Source organism: Echiichthys vipera, assembly GCF_963691815.1.
Source record: "Echiichthys vipera genome assembly, chromosome: 6".
NCBI classification, from domain to species: Eukaryota; Metazoa; Chordata; class Actinopteri; order Perciformes; family Trachinidae; genus Echiichthys; species Echiichthys vipera.
The window spans coordinates 33066967-33088720 of record NC_139831.1 but is presented as its reverse complement, the minus strand read 5'-3'; positions in this window follow the sequence as shown (position 1 = coordinate 33088720).

Here is a 21754-nt window from a genome sequence, read left to right as displayed (position 1 = left end):
TATATTTAAGTACATTATACTGTGAGTATATTTTTCACAAGGGGAATTGAGTGAATGTTGATGGTTTCTGTTCTTCAAGTGCTGATATCGCACAGAAACAGGATATTTTGGCAGGTCTTTAGTGTTTACCACATCTGCAACAATGTCATTCACCTGATATTGCTGGTTCATTGCAATAAAATTGTTATTGATTAGAAGTTTACAATAAATACATTTTGACAGTAAAACTGCAATTACCATGTCTAATTTATTCTGACTTTAGTGAAATAAGTTACTTATACTCAATAAAATTGAGGTAACAATTTGCATTGACTTTTCTGAGTTGAAGGAAATTAAAATAAAGGCATTATAGCAACTTAAATAGAGTAATTTGACTACTTATTAACACTAAATCTTTGATATAAAAATTGAGTTGGTTCAACATAATTAAGCTTGTAGAGGACAAAACAAATTGTGTTGGTTGTACTAAACTAATTGAGTTAGTCCAGCTATAAAAGTCTCATGGAAAATACTCAATTATGGCTTAGTTGGAATTACTTAATAAGATAAATGCAAATTGTTACAACAATTTTTTTAAGTTGAGCCAGTGTAATTTTTTTTAGAGTGTACACGTGCGCACGCTCGTGCTCGTACATGTGCAAACGCGCTCTACAAAAGCAGTTATGCGCGGAGCGGGTGCACTCACACTGGTCAAACGCACTAGGCTTGACCCGAAAAAACGGTTTTGTCGCGGTGCGGAAGGACAGTGTGAGTGCGCCCTAAGATGACATAGTCCTCAATATCATTGGAGGGGAGAGTTCCCAGGGTATGCCTGTGTTGGGGAATTGATAAATGAGGCAGAGGAGTCCCCAATTCAGTTTCGTGCCTTAAGTTTTGAAGTCCAAAAGGTAGGATCAAAAAATCTTCAGGATCCGAAATCTTCAAGATTGGAAATTTTGATCCGTTTTGAAATACACAATTATCAGATCTGATCAGGATTTAATCCAATCCAAACAGTATAATACTGTGAGATTGATTTAAAATACCAGCCCCTAGGGACCATGACTGTTTATACTATTACAAGCATTACAACAAACATTGCTGTCCCTAGAGTCCCTCAGTATGGCAAACAAGCAACGTGGGAGGTATAAAGTTTTTACACAGATAAAGACAGAAATGCCAAATCTTCAAAACATTATTCATTTTACAAATAGACCTATGTTCTTGCAAAGACACCTGAATTTTTTAGTGTCTTTCTTAAATGATCTTTATTCAACACCAAGTTGGTAAGCTTCTATGAAAATGTTTATTTTTAATTTTTGCTGAAAATGTCACTATATCATTATCCTGACAGCACAATAAAACGATCTGTTAAAAAAAGTCCTCGTTTTCTACCTCACCTCTCGGAAATTGTTTGCTCTCATTTTACAGATAAATGGTACTCTAAATTATGTTTCTGATAACATGTTATGCAAGGAATATGTAATACAGAAAGGGAATCTTGATTCATATTTGATCTGTGCCGCCTAGTTTCGCAGTTTGTTTGGAGTCCATGAGCAGTTATTGACACTGTGTCAAAGACTCCTTCGCGCTGATATTATTTATATATTTAACTTCCTTCTGTCCTTTTTCAATATCCTGAGGCCTGGATCTGCCCTTTCATCTTGGAACAATTATTCTGCTTTGACAGGTCTCAGACCTCCAGCTCCTTTGACATCCCAGACGAGAAGTGAAAGAGGGGGAGTGAATCCTAGTAAGAAGTAGAGGGAGGATGGAGAGACAGAGGAAACACCAGCAATTTAAAGCACTGTGATCTGCTTGTTGGCGAAAGAGAAGGTGGTGGTGGGGGTTGGGGGTTGGATGAGAGAGAAAGCAATGAAGAATAGAGGGATAGAGACAAAGAAAAAGAGAGAAGAGAGAGGGATGGAGCACAAGCAATGTAGACAAAGGTTGAAGGAATCAGTTTGAATTTTAAAAGTTTACATTTAATTCCAATAACCACAACAAACAATTTTGGAGTTGTGGTGGAGAGAAGGACACTAAACAATTATTATCAATTGCGATGTATCAAGAACGCCCTGGACAAACATTGTAGCTCTTTCTCTGAGAGACTGAGTAAGCTTTAGTGTAATAAGAGCAGATGCAAGACATCTTGCCTATATCTCTTTCCTTTCCTGAATAGGCAAAAATAACACACATTTGTACTTCATGATAAAAACAGCATGTTTTTTGCACCAAACTTTATGGGATTATTGTTATTGTTTATGGGATTATTGTTATTATAAGTGGGCATGTCTTTAAAGGGTAGACTTGAAGGAGCCCTTTGAAAATGGCCATGGCAGTTTTTCTCTGACCAAAAACTTGTGAGCGCTATTTAGCAGCATGACATGGTTGGCACCAATAGATTCTTTAGAACATCTAGTTTCATGTGTTATGGCCCGGCTCTGGGCTAGGCAGCATCAGGACACAGGTATAGTTTTATTTTGAAGGACACCATTTGACTTCCGTTTTTTGTTTCAAGCAAAAAAATAAAATTGGCTAAATGAACTCAAAACTTCATTCTTAAATCCGAAAACCAAAAACATAAAAGCAAAGTCAAAAACTAAAAAGGGAGTGTGTTTGTTTTTGTTTTTTAATTCTGACACCAAAACTTGTTTTGTATTTTTGGTTTTGAAACAAATAACAAATTACATTTTTTTACATACAGATACACAGACCCACGTTTTTCTTCCATTTTTTTTTAAACTTGAGTTTGAATACATGCACTGATGTAACCCTATAAGTAAGATGGGTATTAGAAATAACTTACATCATGACAACAAAAAACATTTTGGTAAGTATTTACACGACAAAACAAAAGTAAATATATCTATGTATGTTGCTACTCTCTTTGCCTTCGTCATTTTAGAGAACTCTGGGGTGTTGTAGTAGGGCAATGTACAGTATATACAGTTTTTCCATTGCTCTCGCACACACACTCACAAACACACACACACACACATGCACACATGAACACGCACACACACAAACACACACACACACACACACACACACACACAGTAGAAGATCTCTGCAGAGATCTTGTAGTAGGGCAATGTACATTATATACAGTTTTTCCATTGCTCTCGTACACTCACACACACTCACACACACACACACACACACAGTAGAAAATTTCTGTGCAATGCCAGATTTGAGCTATATAAGCCACAACAAAGCATTTGCAAAATATCGAGTAAAATAAAAACAGGAATCTATTCTGCAGGATTGTTGTTGTGGAACAGCAACTCCAACAACACAAGCTGTTAGTGTTCCTGTCATCCACAGACAGCGCTAATAACAGTTGCTCTTAAAATGCCTTTCAACACTTTTCCCCTTTTCTAGTAATTCCAATGCTGGAGTTGGTCTATATCTTTGAAAGCAGGCCATGAAAAAGTCAAGCTAGCCACAGAAACAAAATAACCACTGCATAGACGCATGGCCAAACACAGGAGAGCTAACTCCTCAGGCCTGGACACTGTCCATCCGTACCGTGCTCCGTGCTTTAGGGTATTTGTTCCCCCCTCCTTCTCCACCCGCGACCCAGGCTAGTTTTTACTCACACTACCCGGGCCTCGGCGAATATTTCTTGCTGCCTATAAGTCATCATTCCGTAATACGTCACACGCATTGATTGACGTCATTGTGATGCGTCGCTTTTTTTTACAAATCTTTCGACAGACCTCTGAGTTTTTGTGTGTCTTGTCCAACTGTTTTTGAATATTTTGATCCGACCAAATCTGCAGTAAACACTCCACCTCTCGTGAACCTTTCGCCACCATTGTTTTAAATGTCCGCGCATGGTCCATCCTTCTTTTTTCTATGTCCGAACAGACGCACATAAAATGACGTCAGAACCGCCATAGGCCTCTTGCTCGTGCTCGTACACGTGCGCAAGCTCGTGCTCATACATGTGCAAACGTGCTTCACAAAAGCCCACCATCCTCGACAGAAAGGACAGATGATTTGAAAGAGGAGTAAAAGAAGCCATCTATGTAAAAATGTAGAAACCATCGTTAAACAGAGGAGGATGTCTGAGACACCAATTATCTCCAATTAACAATGCTGCCTTTTCATCCCTTCCCAGGAGATGCAACAATCTAACCTCAAAGAACAACTGTTCACAAATGGCCTCCTGTGACTCCAACGACTTGTCGTTAAGACTTAATAGAACACTAACGAAGTTGAAACCAACAACTGTCACTTAATGGTGGTCTTTGACTCTTGGAGCACAAAGGGTTCCAGTGACATCCTTGGCCTTGTGAAAGGTTAAATACCTGGATCACCACACCAGATAGTTGGACCAGTCGCAGCCTGGTCAGTTGCGTACATGAACTGATGAAGCCTCTTGGATTAGAGGTGAAACGTCTTCCTAGACAAATAACCAAGTCCAGTTGTCAGTTTTGACTGAGATTTCTTTGGGGATGGCTTTAGGGAATCTTTATGAGCCCAAATGACCCTCTTCAAAGAACCCTATGTACGTACAGCTAAACAATGGGTGTAGCATGGGAAGCCTTGAAAGCTTTTCTTATAAGATTTATTATCCAATGTGCTACGTTTAAGGAGAAACGAAACATGTTTAAACAAATTGAATTAGAGAAGCAGATTCACATAGCGCAAATATATAATACAAAGGGGGAGTATGAGTGCCATCGCTGCGACTGAAGAGCTTGTTAACCAATCCAACAGGCATTAATGCATAGTTTAGCAATTTTTACTCCAATTTATATGTTTCTGAATTACAGGCAAGTAGTGGATATTTTATCCGATTACGGCTACGGATAAGGATAATTCATATGGTAAATTTCACCCCTTGCCCCTACCCCTTAGCCCTACTCCTCAGTTTTGCGCTTTTATGTGTAGGGGTAGGGGTGTCTCAATTCCCTCTGGAATCGAGAGGTAGAGCTAAGGCGGAGGGCTAGATGGCCTTCCAAACAGAGTTTTTCCAGACCAACACTTCAATTGGAGGGCTATGAGATATTGTTTATTATTAAATTTAATTGAAAGAAACTAATGACACAAATGCGTTAGTTAGCATGTTGTGTGTCTAGGCAAACTACAAAACTTTTTTGCACTCTATACTACATACTGTATACTGGTTCATCAGCACTCTCAGGCAGTTAAGACGTTTTCATGTTTTTGTCTTCACTTTGCTGCAGACAAGCGCAAAGGATGCCGATGCAAGCAATAACAGCTGAGGACAGCATGTTGAATCTCCAGCCAAACAATATTGTGTCTGCTAATGTAAAGCTGTACGTAATGACGTATCGCATTCGTAGGGGTGTCCCATTTCGTAGGGATAGATTTTCATCCCCTACCCCTTGTAACGTTGGGGTACAAATGAGAAATGGGATTGGGCCTATGTGTCTGCCCTGTGATAGTCTGGTTACCTGTCCAGGATGTTCCCCTCCACTCGCCCAATATCAGATGGGATCAGCATCAGCCCTGACTGGGATACTTGCTTACAAATGGATGTATGGATACTTTATCACGCTCATATTTTATATGCTTATGCCAACGACTTTGTCTCTCTTTGTCCATCTGTCTCTTTTCTCTCCTCTCTCCTTTTCTTCCTCCCCAACCGTTACAGAAAGATTTCTGTCCACCATAGAGCTGGGTCCGTTCCACGTTCCTGCCCGTACAAGGGAAGGTTTTCTTTGCCACTGTGCGCACAAGGGGGAATTGTTGGGTCTCTGGTCTCTGTGTTTTATACCTACTCTGTAAAGTGTCCTGAGATAACCTTTGTTATGAATTGGCACTGTAAATAAAATTGAATTGAATTGAATACACACATGCATATATAAACAAATAAACTAATGAAACATTTATGTGGAGGGGGAGCATAGCATCGCCCTTGAAGGCAAGCCAGTTTTGTTTCTAAAGAATGTTTCATACACAGGTAGATTCAAGGTGCTCTACAGACACAAGTCCATGTTTAAAATACTCAACAACTTAAAAGACTGAAAAAAGAGATTATACATTGAGGCATTCCTCAGACCATCAGCCAGTTGGTTCTAGCGCTGTGCTGCATAATGACTTCAAGAACCTTCTTTATGTTTTAATTTTTCCTTGGACATACCTAGCAGTCTACTCCCCATTGATCTAAGTGGTCTAACAAGGTTATATTGCTCATAAATAGCAGTTGGAGAATGCCAGGATGAACATGGTGTCAAGCTGCTATAGCACATGCAGTAGAGCTGACTTTTAAATGTAATGGAAGTAGAGAAAGAAAACGGGTGAAATCTGAGGGGAAAAATAAAATATTTATGGCCAACTCCATGTAGAGATCTATAAATAAGTAATACAACTTTAAAATCAACTATGGGGCTTACTGGGAACCAGTGTGGGGATTAGTTACCAATTACCAATTAGTTGTAGGTTGCCAGATGTTTTTTAGGAAGTCCTATCAGCAGTATTTGCTGGAGTGTAACACAAGAATTAATTATTCCAAATCAAAAATCATGGTCCCTGACTCTGGTAATAAAAAATGCAGATGACGTTTTAACTGAGGTGATTTATTATTTTGGCTGGTCAAAAAATATGCTTGGCCGGTGTAAATTTCGGAAACTATGAGAAGAAAATAAGTTGTTAGCAAATGCTTCAAGGAGTGTACCGGCAGGGGAATGAGAGCCTGACTCTGCAGAGCACAGACAATCAAACACCTGCAGTTTAAATTATCTGCAGAAAACTGGGCCACTGAAAAGGCAGGGACTGGAGAAAGAAAATGTTTGATTCTTTGTAAGTGTGAGATGAATATGTCTCTACCTGAGGCACAACCGAATTGCAAGCACATTTGCATATATGCATATATGTTAAGAGTTAAAAAAAAAAGTATAAAAGTCCCTTTGAATCGGGGAGAGCTATAGCAGCCTGTCATAGAGGCATATTATTGCAGGCTGCTCGTTCATCACTCAAGCTGCCGGTGTTGTCTCAGGGCGCACTCACACTGTCCATCCATACCGTGCCCAAGCACGTTTCACGACTAAAGTCTAGTTTGTTTGACCAGTGTGAGTGCAACCGTACTGTGCCTAGGAGCGGTACGCTTGCCGGCCATGGTCCGTTTGGGAGAGGTGGGCTTCTGTAAAGCACGTTTGCACATGTACGAGCACGAGCGTGAGCACGTGTACGAGCACGAGGCCTACGGCGGTTCTGACATCATTTTATGTGCGCCTTTTCAGAAAAAGGACAGACCGCGCGCGGAAATTTAAAACAATGGTGGCAAAAGGTTCACGTTGATGTGATGCAGAGGTGGAGTGTTTACTGCAGATTTGGTCAGATGAAAATATTCAAAAATAGTTGGACAAGACGCACAAAAACTTTTGTCAGTATCAGTATCCTCCTCTCTTCCTTTTGTGTGAGTTCGTCTCCCTCTGTCTGTGTTTCCCTGCATGTGTGTCTCCCTCTTGTTTTTTGTCGTCTAGGTCCGGTAGGCGTGTTTCCCCAAAGCTGCAGCCTGTTATACTAATCACCTGGGGCCTCATGTACTAAGGCTTGCGTGGATTTCTTACTGAAACATGGCGTACGCTAGAATCCAGAAACTGTCGTACGCACAAAAAAAATTCTGATGTATCAAAGTGAGCGTACGCATGGATCCAAGCACTTTTCCTTTGTACATCCCAATCAACGTGGAATTGTGCACACATGTAGAAGTGCTAAACTCCTCCCTGCCCACGCCCCCATTTAAATATGCAAATATATATGCAAATATATTTAAATAGGGCCTGCACCGGGGATTCCCTCTCTGCACCATCAGATTTAAACGATGAGTAAAGGTAAGAAGTGCAACTTCAAAGAGTCTGAGCTCGAAATTGTATTAAATGAAGTGGAGACCACAGAGCTGTTTTATTTGGTAGCCTCTTCTCAGGGATAAACACAAAGAAAAATAAATTTGAGTGGGAAGGTGCGTGTGAGGCAGTGAACGCTGTGGGGTCGGAGTTGCGCAAACCCACTGAAATAAAAAAAAAGGTCCGACGTGAAGGTGGAGGTGAAGCGGAGGATTTCGGCCTACCGCCAAAGTATCATCGCAACGGGCAGGGGGACAGGAGGGGAGGAACTGATACATGAGGCCCCTGGTGACTACTTATACCCTGAGCTGACAGGCATGCAGCGCTGGATCGTTGTATTCCTTTATTGGTAAACTATTCCCCCCGGATTGACATTCCTTTCTCATTTGTGGTTTTCACGCTCCCCGGTGATAAGTTTATTTAATCGTTGTTTGTATTTTGTTTCTCAGTAGTTTCCCGTGTTCCTGTTTCCTCGTCCGTCTCCCTGATTGTCCGTCGTCTCCTCGTTCCTGTTTTTTCTCGACCGTCTCGTTCATAGTATTCCTGTTTCCCTGTTTCCCCTTTTACGTTTTGTTTGTAGTTGTTATTAAACATTTGTTTGTACTTTTATTCCGTGTCTGTGTCTGCATTGGGTCCAGTCTTTTTGTGTTATCTCTGTACCGTTCATGAAAGAACGGTCCGGCCATTAACATGGACCCCGCGGACATCGACCCCCCGGGTTTTTCCGTTTGTCACGTAGTCACCTCCCAGGGAGTACTGCTCTGTAAACATTCGCTGATGTTACAAGGGATCATGGAGAGTCTTGGTCAGTTGACTGCCTGCTTAACTCGTTTGGAGGCACAGGTAGGACCTCTCCTTGCTGCTCCGGTGAATGCTGAGTCACCCACTACTACCGTACTCTCCTCCCTCATGAGCCCTATGTTCCGGCACCAGAGCGTTATTGTGGTACACTGAGTGAATGCAGGATTTTTCTGTTCCAATGCCCTCTGGTTTTTGGTCAGCAGCCTCTCACATATGCTAACGATAGCACCAAGATAGCCTATGTGCTTGGTTTGTTGTCTGGTAGGCCTCGAGTCTGGGAAGCTGCGTTTTGGAATAATCCCCTGACTCGGCAGGCCACTTTCCAACAGTTCTCCAGTGAGATTATGTCTGTTTTCGACCGCTTGTGTTGCAGATTACTCCGTTGAGTTTCGCACTCTAGCGGCAGAATTAGGATGGGATGATCAGGCTCTCTAGAGTATTTTCTTTAAGGGTCTTAATGAGTAGGTTAAGGATAGTTTAGTGGGGAGATCTGAGACTGCTAACCTTCAGGAGCTTATTAGCCTCACCATTAAGATTGACAACCGTCTACGTGAGAGGCGCCGTGAGAGTCGGTCAGTTCCCCCAGTTACGCCAGGTTCCCTCACTAGTTCCCCTGCGTCTACTCCCTATGTAGCTGTGAGCAACCGGGTTCCCCTTTCCTCCGCTCCAGTCCAGGAGGAACCCATGCAGCTAGGTTGTAGCCATTTGACTCCCGCTGAACGTGAGCGGCACTTTAGAGGTAGATTATGTATTTACTGTGGAGCTCCCAATCATCAGTTAGCCAACTGTCCTATACGGTTAAACTGTCAGACTCACCAGTCACAGACGGGGTTCTGGTGAGTCATTCCGTTGTTCCTAATATTCCCTGTCAACGTATTAACCTGGACGTAGCATTGAGTTGTGAGGGCAGGGATTTTTCCCTTCAAACATTAATTGACTCTGGGGCTGACACTAATATTATCGACTCTGAATTTGTGAAAACTAATGCTATTCCTGTTAACTAGATAAAGACTCCATTAATGGTAAATAGCCTCAGTGGTAGCGAGCTCGCTCAGATCTCCACGGAGACTTTACCTTTGATCATATCCCTTGCTGGAAATCACTCAGAGTCTACTGCTTTCCACGTTATTTCTTCAACAAATGCTCCCGTGGTTCTTGGTCTTCCCTGGCTTATCACTCACAACCCGGTTATTGACTGGTTAACTGGTAGGGTTGTGAGTTAGAGCAGCAATTGCCATTATTCCTGTCTTTGTTCAGCTCCTCCTAGATGTCCCAGTCACCCAGTTCCTCACTACCTAAACCTCCTGACTTGTCTTTCGTGCCTCCCGTGTATCACGATATCGCCGAGGTATTTAGCAAGGCTAAGGCGTTATCTCTACCTCCTCATCATCCTTATGACTGCCCCATTGAGTTGTTGCCCGGGTCAACGTTCCCTACTAGTCGTCTCTATAACCTGTCAGGTCCCTAACGTGAGACGATGGAAGCTTACATAAATGACTCGCTTAAGTCAGGGATCATTCGTCCTTCTTCCTCTCCTCTGGGAGCTGTTTTTTTCTTAATGGCCAAGAAGGACAAGTCGCTACGCCCCTGCATTGACTACCGTGGTCTCAACAACATCACGGTTAAGAACAAGTACCCCCCCCCCCCCCCCCCTTTGATCAATTCCCCGTTTGAGCCGTTGCATGGGGCAACAGTTTTCTCCAAACTAGACCTCCGCAACGCGTGTCATCTTGTGAGGGTAAGGGAGGGGGACGAGTGGAAGACAGCTTTCAATACTTCCCTCTGACACTTCGAGTACTTAGTTATGCCGTTTGGGTTAACTAATGTTAACTAATGTTAATAACACCAGCCGTTTTTCAGGCCCTAGTTAACAACGTGCTTCGTGATAAGCTTAACTGCTCCATCTTCGTGTAACTGGATGACATCCTGATCTTTTCAAAGGACTTGAACGAACATGTGGTGCACGTTCGTCAGGTTCTCCAGCGTCTCCAGGAAAATCACCTGTTTGTGAAGGCCGAGAAATGCAAGTTTCACGTCCCCTCCTTGACATTTCTGGGTTATATCGTGGAGAGTGGACAGGTTAGGGCTGATCCTACGAAGGTCACTGCGGTAACCGAATGGCCCACGCCCACCTCCAGGAAGCAACAACAGCTATTTTTGGGTTTCGCTACCGTCGTTTCATCCGTAGCTACAGCCAGGTAGTTTCACCGATGAACAGATGACGTCCCCGCTACTCCTTTTGGCTGGTCTCCCGCCGCCAACAATGCTTTTCTGACCCGGAAGAAGCGTTTCTCGTCCACTCCCGGTTAGTCAAACCTGATACTGCTCCTCAGTTCATTGTCGAGGTGGATGCCTCGGATCTGGGAGTAGGAGCGGTGCTGTCCCAGCGGGCGGTATCTGATAATAAGGTTCACCCACGTGCATTCTTTTCCAAGAAGCTGTCGCCCGCTGAGAGGAACTACGACGTTGGGAACCGTGAACTACTAGCGGTTAAGCTAGCGTTGGAGGAGTGGTTAGAGGGGGGCAGAAGTTCCATTCGTGGTCTGGACTGACCATAAGAACTTGGCGTATACCCAGACCGCCAAGAGACTTAATTCCTGTCAAGCCCGGTGGGATTTGTTTTTTGGACGATTTAACTTTACTCTAACTTACATTCCCGGCAGTAAGAACATCAAGCTAGATGCCCTTTCTCGGCAGTTTGGACCAGCTGAGGAGGAATAAACCGGTGTGGATCATATCGTTCCCGCTTCTTGTGTGATGGCAGCATTAACCTGGGAGACCGAGTCAATTGTGAGACAGGCTCAACGCGCTAACCCCGACCCTGGTGGTGGTCCACCAGGGCGTCTGTTTGTTGCTACAGGTGTTCGCACCCAGGTGCTCCAGTGGGGTCACTCTTCTCGTCTCTTCTGTCATCCCGGAATCACCAGGACCTTATCTCTTCTTCGTCGTCACTTCTGGTGGAAGACCATGGGTACTGATACTCAGGAGTTTATACTAGCCTGCAACGTCTGCGCCCGGGGAAAGACTTCCAATCGCCCTCCAGCCGGTCTTCTCCGACCTCTCCCGGTACCCAGTCGACCATGGTCCCATATTGACTTGGACTTTGTTACTGGACTTCCCGTGTCTCAAGGTAACGACACTATTGTCACTATTGTTGACCGTTTTTCTAATGGTGCACTTTGTACCGCTACCTAAGTTGGCAGACGGCGCAAATCCTGGTGGACCATGTCTTTCGCCTCCACGGAATACCAGCGGACATTATTTCAGACCGTGGTCCCCAATTCACCTCCTGTGTCTGGAAGGCCTTCTGCCAGGCCTTTGGAGCAAAGGTCAGTTTATCGTCTGGGTTCCATCCCCAGTCTAACAGACAAACAGAGAGAGCTAATCAGGACCTGAAGACTGCTCTTCGCTTGCCCGCAATCCCTCGTTGTGGTCATCGCAACTGTCCTGGGTGGAATACTCCCACAACTCCTTGACCTGCATCGCTACAGGTATGTCCCCCTTCGAGGCTTCATTGGGCTACTACAACTCCAACACCATCTCCGGAGAGTACGTCTAATTTGGAGAGAGACCCGAGGGGCCTTGCTTCGGACGGCGAAGCAGAACCGTAGGATGCATCCCTGCGCCTAAGTACAGACCTGGACAGAAGGTCTGGTTAAACTCCCACGACATTCCCCTGAATGTCGCATCTAAGAAGCTCGCACCTCGCTTTATTGGCCCCCTTTGAGATAGAGGCCATTATAAACCCCAGTGCTGTCCGCCTGAAGCTCCCTGCGTCCCTCAGGATCAACCCGACCTTCCATGTGCCCCAGTTAAAGCCAGTAGCCACCAGCACGTTGTGCCCGCCTGCCGTCGCCCAACCACCCCCACCCCGTACCATTATGGTTTTCACGCTCCCCGTTGATAAGTATATTTAATCGTTGTTTGTATTTTGTTTCTCCGTAGTTTCCCGTGTTCCTGTTTCCTCGTCCGTCTCCCTGATCGTCCGTCGTCTCCTCGTTCATAGTATTCCTGTTTCCCTGTAGTGTTTTACGTTTTGTTTGTAGTTGTTATTAAACATTTGTTTGTACTTTTATTCCGTGTCTGTGTCTGCATTGGGTCCAGTCTTTTTGTGTTATCTCTGTACCGTTCATGACAGATTTGTAAACAAAGTGACGCATCGCGATGACGTCAATCAATTCGTGTGACGTGTTACGGCGTGATGAGGTATAGGCAGCAAGAAGAATTCACCGAGGCCCAGGTAGTGTGAGTACAAACGGGCCTGGCCCACGGGGGGACAGTGTGAGTGCGCCCTCAGTCTCATTTCATGATAACATTCTCCTGTAATCTTCTAGAATCATTGTATCATGCTGCACAATTTAATTTGCATTCTATTTATATCATTAACTTTTGCCATTTTATATCAATAAAATGTAGCAATTAATAACATAATCTTTTTATACAATAACAAGCTTATAGCTTATAGCTAGGGGGTACGAACCTTTAGCTATGTTGCTGTGGGCCTAGTCTGCTGGGGGATAATCAGGTTCCTGATACTCTGAGCGTCTCTCCTCTCTGTCTGTATCATTCATGTCTCATCAATGCATGTTACTAATTCAACTTCTTCCCTGGAGTTGTTTGTGCTTTGTCGTCTCTCAGGTCTCTGCTGATCGTGATGGTGCCTGCTGCCGTGGTCCTGCTGCTATTATTACTATTAGTCATATACACTATCGTTAGTCTTATAAATGATAAAATTTGTCAGGAATATATCTCATTTTATCACAGCTGTTATTACCACTACTCATCATTGATCATATTTAACACCCCATAATTATTATTGTCATTCTATCACCTTAGCTGTGCTTGTTTCTTCTATTCTACTATATTAACTGCCATAACATATAAGTCATATTCACATTACTATAGATATTATTATAGTTACTGTTACTTTTGTTGCTGCTTACATCTCTGGGACTGTCTCTCTGTCTGTTTTTGTGTCTGTCTTTGTCTCTCTCTGTCCATCCGTCTGTCTTTCCTCTCTTTTTCTCTCCTTTTCTTCCTCCCCAACCGGTGCAGGGAAGGTTTTCAACGCCACTGTACTCAATGAGGGAATTGATGGGTTTATGTAAATCATAAATAAGTCATAGAGTGTGGTCTTTACTTACTCCTTTTGTAAAGTTCCCTGAGATAACTTCTGTTATGAATTGGCACTGTAAATAAAATTGAATTAAAGAAGAATGGACCAAGATCAAACCAGAGCAGTTTGAGAAACTAGTGATGGCCTGTGGGCTGAAGTCCTTCAAATTGACTTCAGTACATCACATGAAAATTAATGTAGCAGTTTCTGGCTTCCCACACAAGGTGAACTTTAAAGGAGCTGTACTTGAAATACTGGGGAAAAAGGTTCCACAACTCATCAAATACCAGCGCTATGTCACAGCCCTGGATCTGATATCGATCCACAATGCACTCACATGCACTAATATGCACAAACATGCATGCAGAGTCGGATTACGACACACAGTGACTTCATTCTCTGCTCAGGACACCGTTACTGCATTATATCTTTACATAGAAATTATTTGTTTGCTATTATGTAAATGTTTTAAATATTAAGTACAGCTCTTTTCAAAAATGACAATAGTACTGCATCACATATATAGGGAAATGGCAACATATTTTTTTATATTGTATAAATGTGTAATGTACAGGATATTCTTCACTGTGTTTTTGTTATGTGATTGATGATTTATGTTTTATGCTGAAAATCTCTGAAAAGTCGATTAAGTCATTGATATCCACACCATAAGCCAAAACAAGGTCGAGGATGTGATTAAAACAGTGAGTAGGTTTATGTACACTCTGACTAAAACCAATCGAATCTAATAGAGATAAACGCAATCTCCTACAATGATTACTTTATCATATTTAAGGACTAAATTTGACAGAATTCAGATGTGTCAGTTTGCTCTCCCTCTAGCTAGATGAAGCATCCATTTGTTATATCATAACTGACAGTTGAGAGTAGTGGCCCCTCTCCTGTGATTGTTCGTGGTTTCAGTGCCTCCTGAACACGTCCCCAGCGTTTCAGAAAGCACTGCTTAGTTTTTATGATTTGCTGATATTTGTATTCATTCAAATTTGGTGGTTAATAGAAGATTTTTGTGTGACAAACTCAGATCACACTTTTGTCACTACATTATACAGATTTTATTTCCTGCATTTTGGTGAATCTTGATGTATCAATCATATTAAGGATAATATCAGATCATTGATATTGGGAAAATGTGGGGTCTGCCAAAATAAACTATTATTCAGAAGAAGCAAAAACCCATTGGTAGGCTCAGACGTTTCAACACAATGATACACTGATCATCTCATGCATGTGGTGTCTTTAATGTATCATGTAAGTACTTCTCCAAAATGAGGGGGCTAATTAACAATTGAGAATCCAGCCCATCTGGTCTATTGGAGAGTATTATCACTAAAGGATATAATACAGGAAAGGTGTCCAAAGGCACTCCATATGTTCCTGTTGCCCAGTGTGGCTCCTCACAAGGCACTGAGCCAGTTAAAACAGATCTATTGTTCAATAACAGAATTCAATTTAGATTTTATTAATATAAATTGTTTAAGGTCAAAACTCTAAAACGCTGGAGAGAACCCATCATTTTTACTTTAATATGAAACACCTGAGAAAAGTCAGTCGTTAATTAGAGAGAGCATTTTCTAAAGCATTTTCTAAAGCTCTCCGGGGTATCACAGACGAGTCATACTTTATTAGGCCTGAGTTACAAGGCCCAGGAAAAAGAATAAATCTGAGAGAGTCCTACAGGCTTTTTGGGGGGATCATGAGGGTGTTTTTTGTTCCATATCACACTGCATTAACAGATTATATCTGGTTGTGTCTCTAGTATACACTGCAGAGGTTTGGACATACAGTATGTCTGGGTTTTACCAACTGAAAAGTTCTCTTGCCACTGATCTGCGCAGACCCGCATTTTGAGGAAATGTACTCTGCTTAGCCGACTGTGACCCCTGAGCTGTTCTGCCATGAAACATTTCCACACCTTAATTTTGTAGCAGGGGACCCCAAACTTCCCTTTCCCGGGCCACATTAACCAGCTCTAACTGGGGGGTCCCGAGGCGTTCCCAGGCCAGTGTGGAGATATAATCTCTCCACCTGGGTCTTCCCTGAGGCCTCCTCCAGGCTGGACGTGCCTTGAACACCTCCCTAGGGAGGCGCCCAGGGGGCATCCTTACTAGATGCCCGAACCACCTCAACTGGCTCCTTTCAACGTAAAAGGAGCAGTGGCTCTACTCCGAGTTCCTCACGGATGGCTGAACTTCTCACCCTATCTCGAAGGGAGAATCCAGCCTCCCTCCTGAGAAAACCCATTTCGGCTGCTTGTACCCGCGACCTCGTTCTTTCAGTCATGACCCAGCTTTCATGACCATAGGTGAGGGTAGGAACGAAGATTGACCGGTAAATCGAGAGCTTTGCCTTCCGGCTCAGCTCTCTTTTCGTCACAACGGTGCGGTAGAGCGACTGCAACACCTTCCCCGCTGTTTTATATCCTGTGATTGTAAAATATGAATTGGCTCATTAATATAATTTAATATTATATTTTCAAGAATCTATGGCTGATTATATTTCAAATAAAATCGTATTTCGTGTTTGTCTTCCTCACTTAATATTGGACCACATCCGAATCCGAATGGGGTTTTATTAGCATATTGTCATATTAAAAGGAAAAGGGTAAATACTAAATATTAGATACCAGGCTATAGACATTTTAATGTAATTTCAATGCTAGGCAACAGCCTTGGTCCTTGTTAACTTCATCAGCTTATCTAATTCATTTTCACTGCAACAGGAAATAAACTTGGACACTTGGTTTATGTTTACAACTTTGACATTTTCAGAGGACCGTTCCTGTGGCCATCCTGGATGGCCACTGTCCTGCATGTTTTAGGTTTCTCTCTGCTCTGACACACCTGATTCTAATGATGTACTCATAATCAAGCAGCTGAAGCTTGTGACAGGTTTGAAAATCATAAGATGTGGCTGAGGATATTTGATCCACATCATCAAATAAAGCGGTGTGTGTGTGAGCTGCATTTGTGCGTCATACATAATACATCATCCTTAATGCTTGCATTGGCTAATAATAACATATACACAGTGAATATTGTGATAAATGAATGTGACTCATGTTGGTCAACAAAGAAACAAACACATTTATGGGTAGAGCCTTCAAAGTGCTGTTTGGATGGCTTGAGTCCATGACATGAAAAAATTAAAACTTTTCTGTAGAGCTAAACCAAAGACATCGTTGGAAAGGTCTCGACCTGGGGAGTAATAATATGAATGTATTAATATTCTACATAGCTCCTGTTGTTAGATAATGAGCTTTGAACCTTGACCCTAGGGCCTGTTTGAAGGCTTATAATTCTGCAATAAAAAGGGATACAGAAATGGGATCAACTGTTATAGAGAGCTCTTGACCCCAGCCATAACATGAGCAAAATCAACAATTTGGGGTTCTGTAAAATCTGGTTAAAATGAATGGGGAGGGGAATAACTCCAAGGAGCGGGACCCAAATGCGGACACGAACACCGAGAAACAAATATTTAATGCAGATAAACGAGAAACAAACAGGATCCAGGGAACGGGGAAAACAGGTACAGGGTCCGGGTGAAGACGGGGAAGAACCAATGTGGGGATCAGGAGACAAACACGAACGGGTGGTGGAAAAAACAGGAACTAGGGAAACTACAACAAAAGAAACGAAGAAACAATTAACAAAGAACAACGTAACACGGAAAGAGAACATGAGCATAAGTACTGGTAGCCAACCAAGAGAGACACGATACCAAGTAAATGCAACAAAGGTCTGGCACTGAATGTGAGCCACATCCGGCCTTTTATCCTCCTGTGCTGACGAGTTGATGATCCAAAGCTGGGCAGGGCCACGCCTACCAGCAACAACAGACAAACACAAAGGGAAAGAGACAAGCAGGAGAAAACAGACAGAGGGAGAGAAACTCACACAAAAGGAAGAGGAAAGAGCCTAACAGGACTGGGATCCTGACAACTTCAGGTTTGCAAATAAATGGGTTCGTAAAAATATATACCTATTACATATATCAAATATCTAGAACAGCGGAACTAGTAATTAGATTACATAAAGATGATCAATGTTAAGAAAAAGTAAAGATGTATACTTGAAATGGGTTCACTGTCTTCTGGTTTGCAAAAAGGGTAGTAAATAATGTGTCATATACTTTAAATATTGAATATAGCCTAACTCCCGATTTCTTAGACTTCTCTTAGACGTAGACTTCTCTTTATAGATCCCTTTGGGATGACTCCCGGAAGGAAATCTTCATGTATATGGTCTATATGTTAAGAAACAGTTCAGATGCTTGGTGTTTAAACAACAATATTTATTAGTTTTAAGTAAATTATTTTTTGCATGTAGCAGACTGGCTCCATCTCCACAGCCACTTCCAGCTTCAGCAGCGTCCATGGCAACCACCATAGCAACAATAGAAAACGTTGCATCTGTGCGTTCCAACTATTTGTGGCTTTGTAATAACTCATAAATAATAGATCATATACATTCACAGGAGAAAGATTATGAAAATAAAATGAAAAATTCTCATTAGAAATGTTTAAAAAATATATTTAATAGGTGTTTTTTGTATAAATTAAATGGGTGGGCCTAATAATCAACAGAAACAGTAGCTGTAGATCAGACATTTATTTCTGAGGCTCAATTCTTGATGTCAACGTTGTCAATGCATACAAAATACAATATTTTTAAAGATTCTCTCCAGACATGTTAGATGTATGAACACCTCGTCACACAGTAATATGTGAATATTAGTATGAATAGTGTGAATGAGCCACAGGTATACTGGATGAACCAGAACACCATGGCACAACAATTTGTGACATTAGCAATTTGTAACACAAATAATGTTACATTTCAAAACTTACACCGTAGAACGGTATGTTCTTTTATTCTATATACTCTGACATTAGAATATGCCACTCTCACACTGTGATATACCGTAAAACTTACTTAATCTTTAAAACATTTAAACAAGTGTGTATAAAAGCAGTATCACACGAGAGGTAGTGATGTATGAACAGCTGTAAATATGTAAAAGGCACATTGACTCAGGCCCACAACTGAATCCCAGCCTCACAGGCTTTACATTTCTTTCTCTGAAATATCTGGAGTGCTGTTGTTCTCCTGGTCACTTTCCTCATTGTCTTCCTCCAACATGAAAAAGGAGGGGTCAGTGTCAAAATGGGCGTAAGTGCTGGAGACTGCACTGAGTTTCTGCTGCAGAATGTGCCGCTTTTGCAACAGACAACAGGGCAGCCCCCTGTATCCCTCTTCTGTCAGCTTTGTGGGAGGTGCTAAAATAAAATGTAAAAATCTTTATGAACATTAAAATGCAGATTGTATGCCCAAGTCTGAAGCTGTACAATTTTGTTTGTGATTAAAAAGGTGAAAGAAATAACAGAAAATCAACTATTACAGAATATTATAGCACCCTACTGCTCAGAGTATTATTGGATAATTGAGTTACTGTGACTGTACCCTCTCAAAAATAAATTGGATTTGTGGAACATACTATGTTTCGTGATGTTCTCTTGAGTGTGACGAAGGAGGCTGTCTAGTTTGTCCAAGGCCTTTCGCAGGTACTGGCAATGCTGGGTCATCTCCTTCACAATTATAACTTTTTCCTCTTCCATACGCGTGACCAGCATAACCTGGTCAAAAAGTCACCTCTTCAAGCAAAGGCCCTTTCACATATACACTGCAAACATAAGATGATCTAGATCAGTGACGTGCAGTCAGGGGAGGCAGGGGAGGCTGTGCCTCCCCTGTCATCATGAGAGGAAAAAGAAACGAAATAATAAAATAACACAAGTATTAATATTTGTCCTCTGGACTATGATTTTGGTGTGGTTCTTAATGTATTTTGACCATTTTTAAAGTAAAAATGGCAGAAAATTCTGTATTTCCTGCTTAAATAAACAGAGTCTCCTTCGGAGACGAGAGGTGAGGCATGGACAGCCGAGCCTCCCTCCAGATTGCGCCATCACTCACAAACTGGATTGAGCGCGTGCCAATGGCGCGTGCTTGTTCCCATTTCTGTGTATGTTTCCAATATGATGGTTGAGGACACTTTTATGTATTAATAGTATACGTCTTCTTTTCCATGGTGTTCAGTAATGTATTTTACGTATGTGTGTAATATCTTATTGATATGACATAAATCCACAGGGAAAATGCTTGCCTTGAGGCAGGCAGTACCTCTGCCTCAAGGAGGGTGGCGATAGTGAGCAGCCTGCCACCAGCCAGGTCACAGTGAACTCTAACCCGTGTGCAACGCTTTAGAGCTTAGCGACAAGCTGTCATTTCTCGCCCTGAAAATGGAGGATTTGATTTCTAAACTAAGACATTTTTCAAAGCTGGACTTTCAGTCAAAGCAAGAAGTAATTTACAAATAAAGATAAGATATACAATATACAGTGGCACTGGTGTTTTAAAATGGTTTTCGGCATCCTATTCTCTCCTATTCTCTCATCCTATCCTATTGGCATCCTACTGTATGTTTGTAAATCTGACTTGTGAGTCAGTGCCTCCCCAACCCCAACCCTCACTTCATGCACTGATCTAGATACTGATCAGTATTAGAACACTAATATCTGATCCACTCAGACTGGACATCAAATGGAATTTACCTGGCCAACTCCTAAGTACAAAGACTGGGTAACCTCTGAGTAAGCTCACATGTGAATATAGCTGCTGTTTTTCTTATTATGCATTGGAAAGTGGAGCAAATCAAACCTTCAACTGTGAAGAAGGTTGATTTACACAAAACGGCAACGAAACGGGAGAGATGACGATATTCATGAACTTCTATCAGTAAGGATTGACTCTGAAATCATCAGACAATTTAGAATAATTCTAAGAGACTAAGATCCATTAGCCTGCTGTAAATAAGTCATGTACTTGCCCCTGCACGCTCTACCCAGGCGCCACTCTGGTTGAGTGCTGCATGTGTTAAAGCAAACTCAGGACTATGTCAAACAAATTCAGGACTATTCTGGACCTGATTTCCCTTACATTGTCCAGGGATCATATGTGAAACTGGCTTTAATATATTCCACCATAGGTCTAGCACAATGTTCTTCATTGTGTGGCTTGCAAGCTTGAGTTGCTAGCCTGCATCACAGCTAATTATAAAAATGTAAGTGAAAGTGCCTCTTTTGCTTCCAGAATGCCGGTGTTCTATGTGAAATCATAACTGGGGCAGCTTTACATATCATTTGAATAGAATAGAACAGAATTAGAATAGAATGACTTTAATGATCCCAGACTGGGAAATTATTTTGTAACAGCAGTAGTGGGTCAGCAAATAAAAACTTTGTACATAACATAAATAGAATCAAATATATACATAGTGTATATATACAGTGCACAGTGTGCTATAAACAATAAACAATAATAATATATACAACAAAATATGCAAATTATACTATAACAATAATAATATATACAACAAAATATGCAAATTATACTATAACAATAATAATATATACAAAAATAAAACAGCAGAGAGAGCAGAGTTCTCTGTCAGGCAGAGGTGAGAGAGTTATTATAAAAAGTGATGGATTGTGGCAGGAAAGATTTCCTGAATCTGTTGCTACGACAGCGAAGCTGAAGCAGCCTTTTGGAGAAGGTGCTCCGCTGTCTGACCAGTGTGAGTTGGAGAAGGTGGAGAGGATTATCCATGATGGATAACAGTTTTTTTTCTCTCCACCACAGCCTCCAGAGTGTCCTGTTTGCAGCCAATCACAGAGCCAGCCTTCCTGATCAGTTTGTTGAGTCTGTTGGTGTCGCTGGCGCCAATGCTGCTTCCCCAACAAACCACAGCAAAGAAAAGTACACGGGCCACCACAGACTGATAAAAGATCTCCAACACCTTGCTGCACACGTTGAAGGATCTCAGCTTCCTCAGGAAATAAAGTCTGCTCATCCCCTTCTTGTAAACAGCTTCAGTGTTAGATCTCCAGTCCAGTCTGTGGTTGATGGTAACACCCAGGTACTTGTAATCCTCCACCGCCTCAACATCCTTTCCC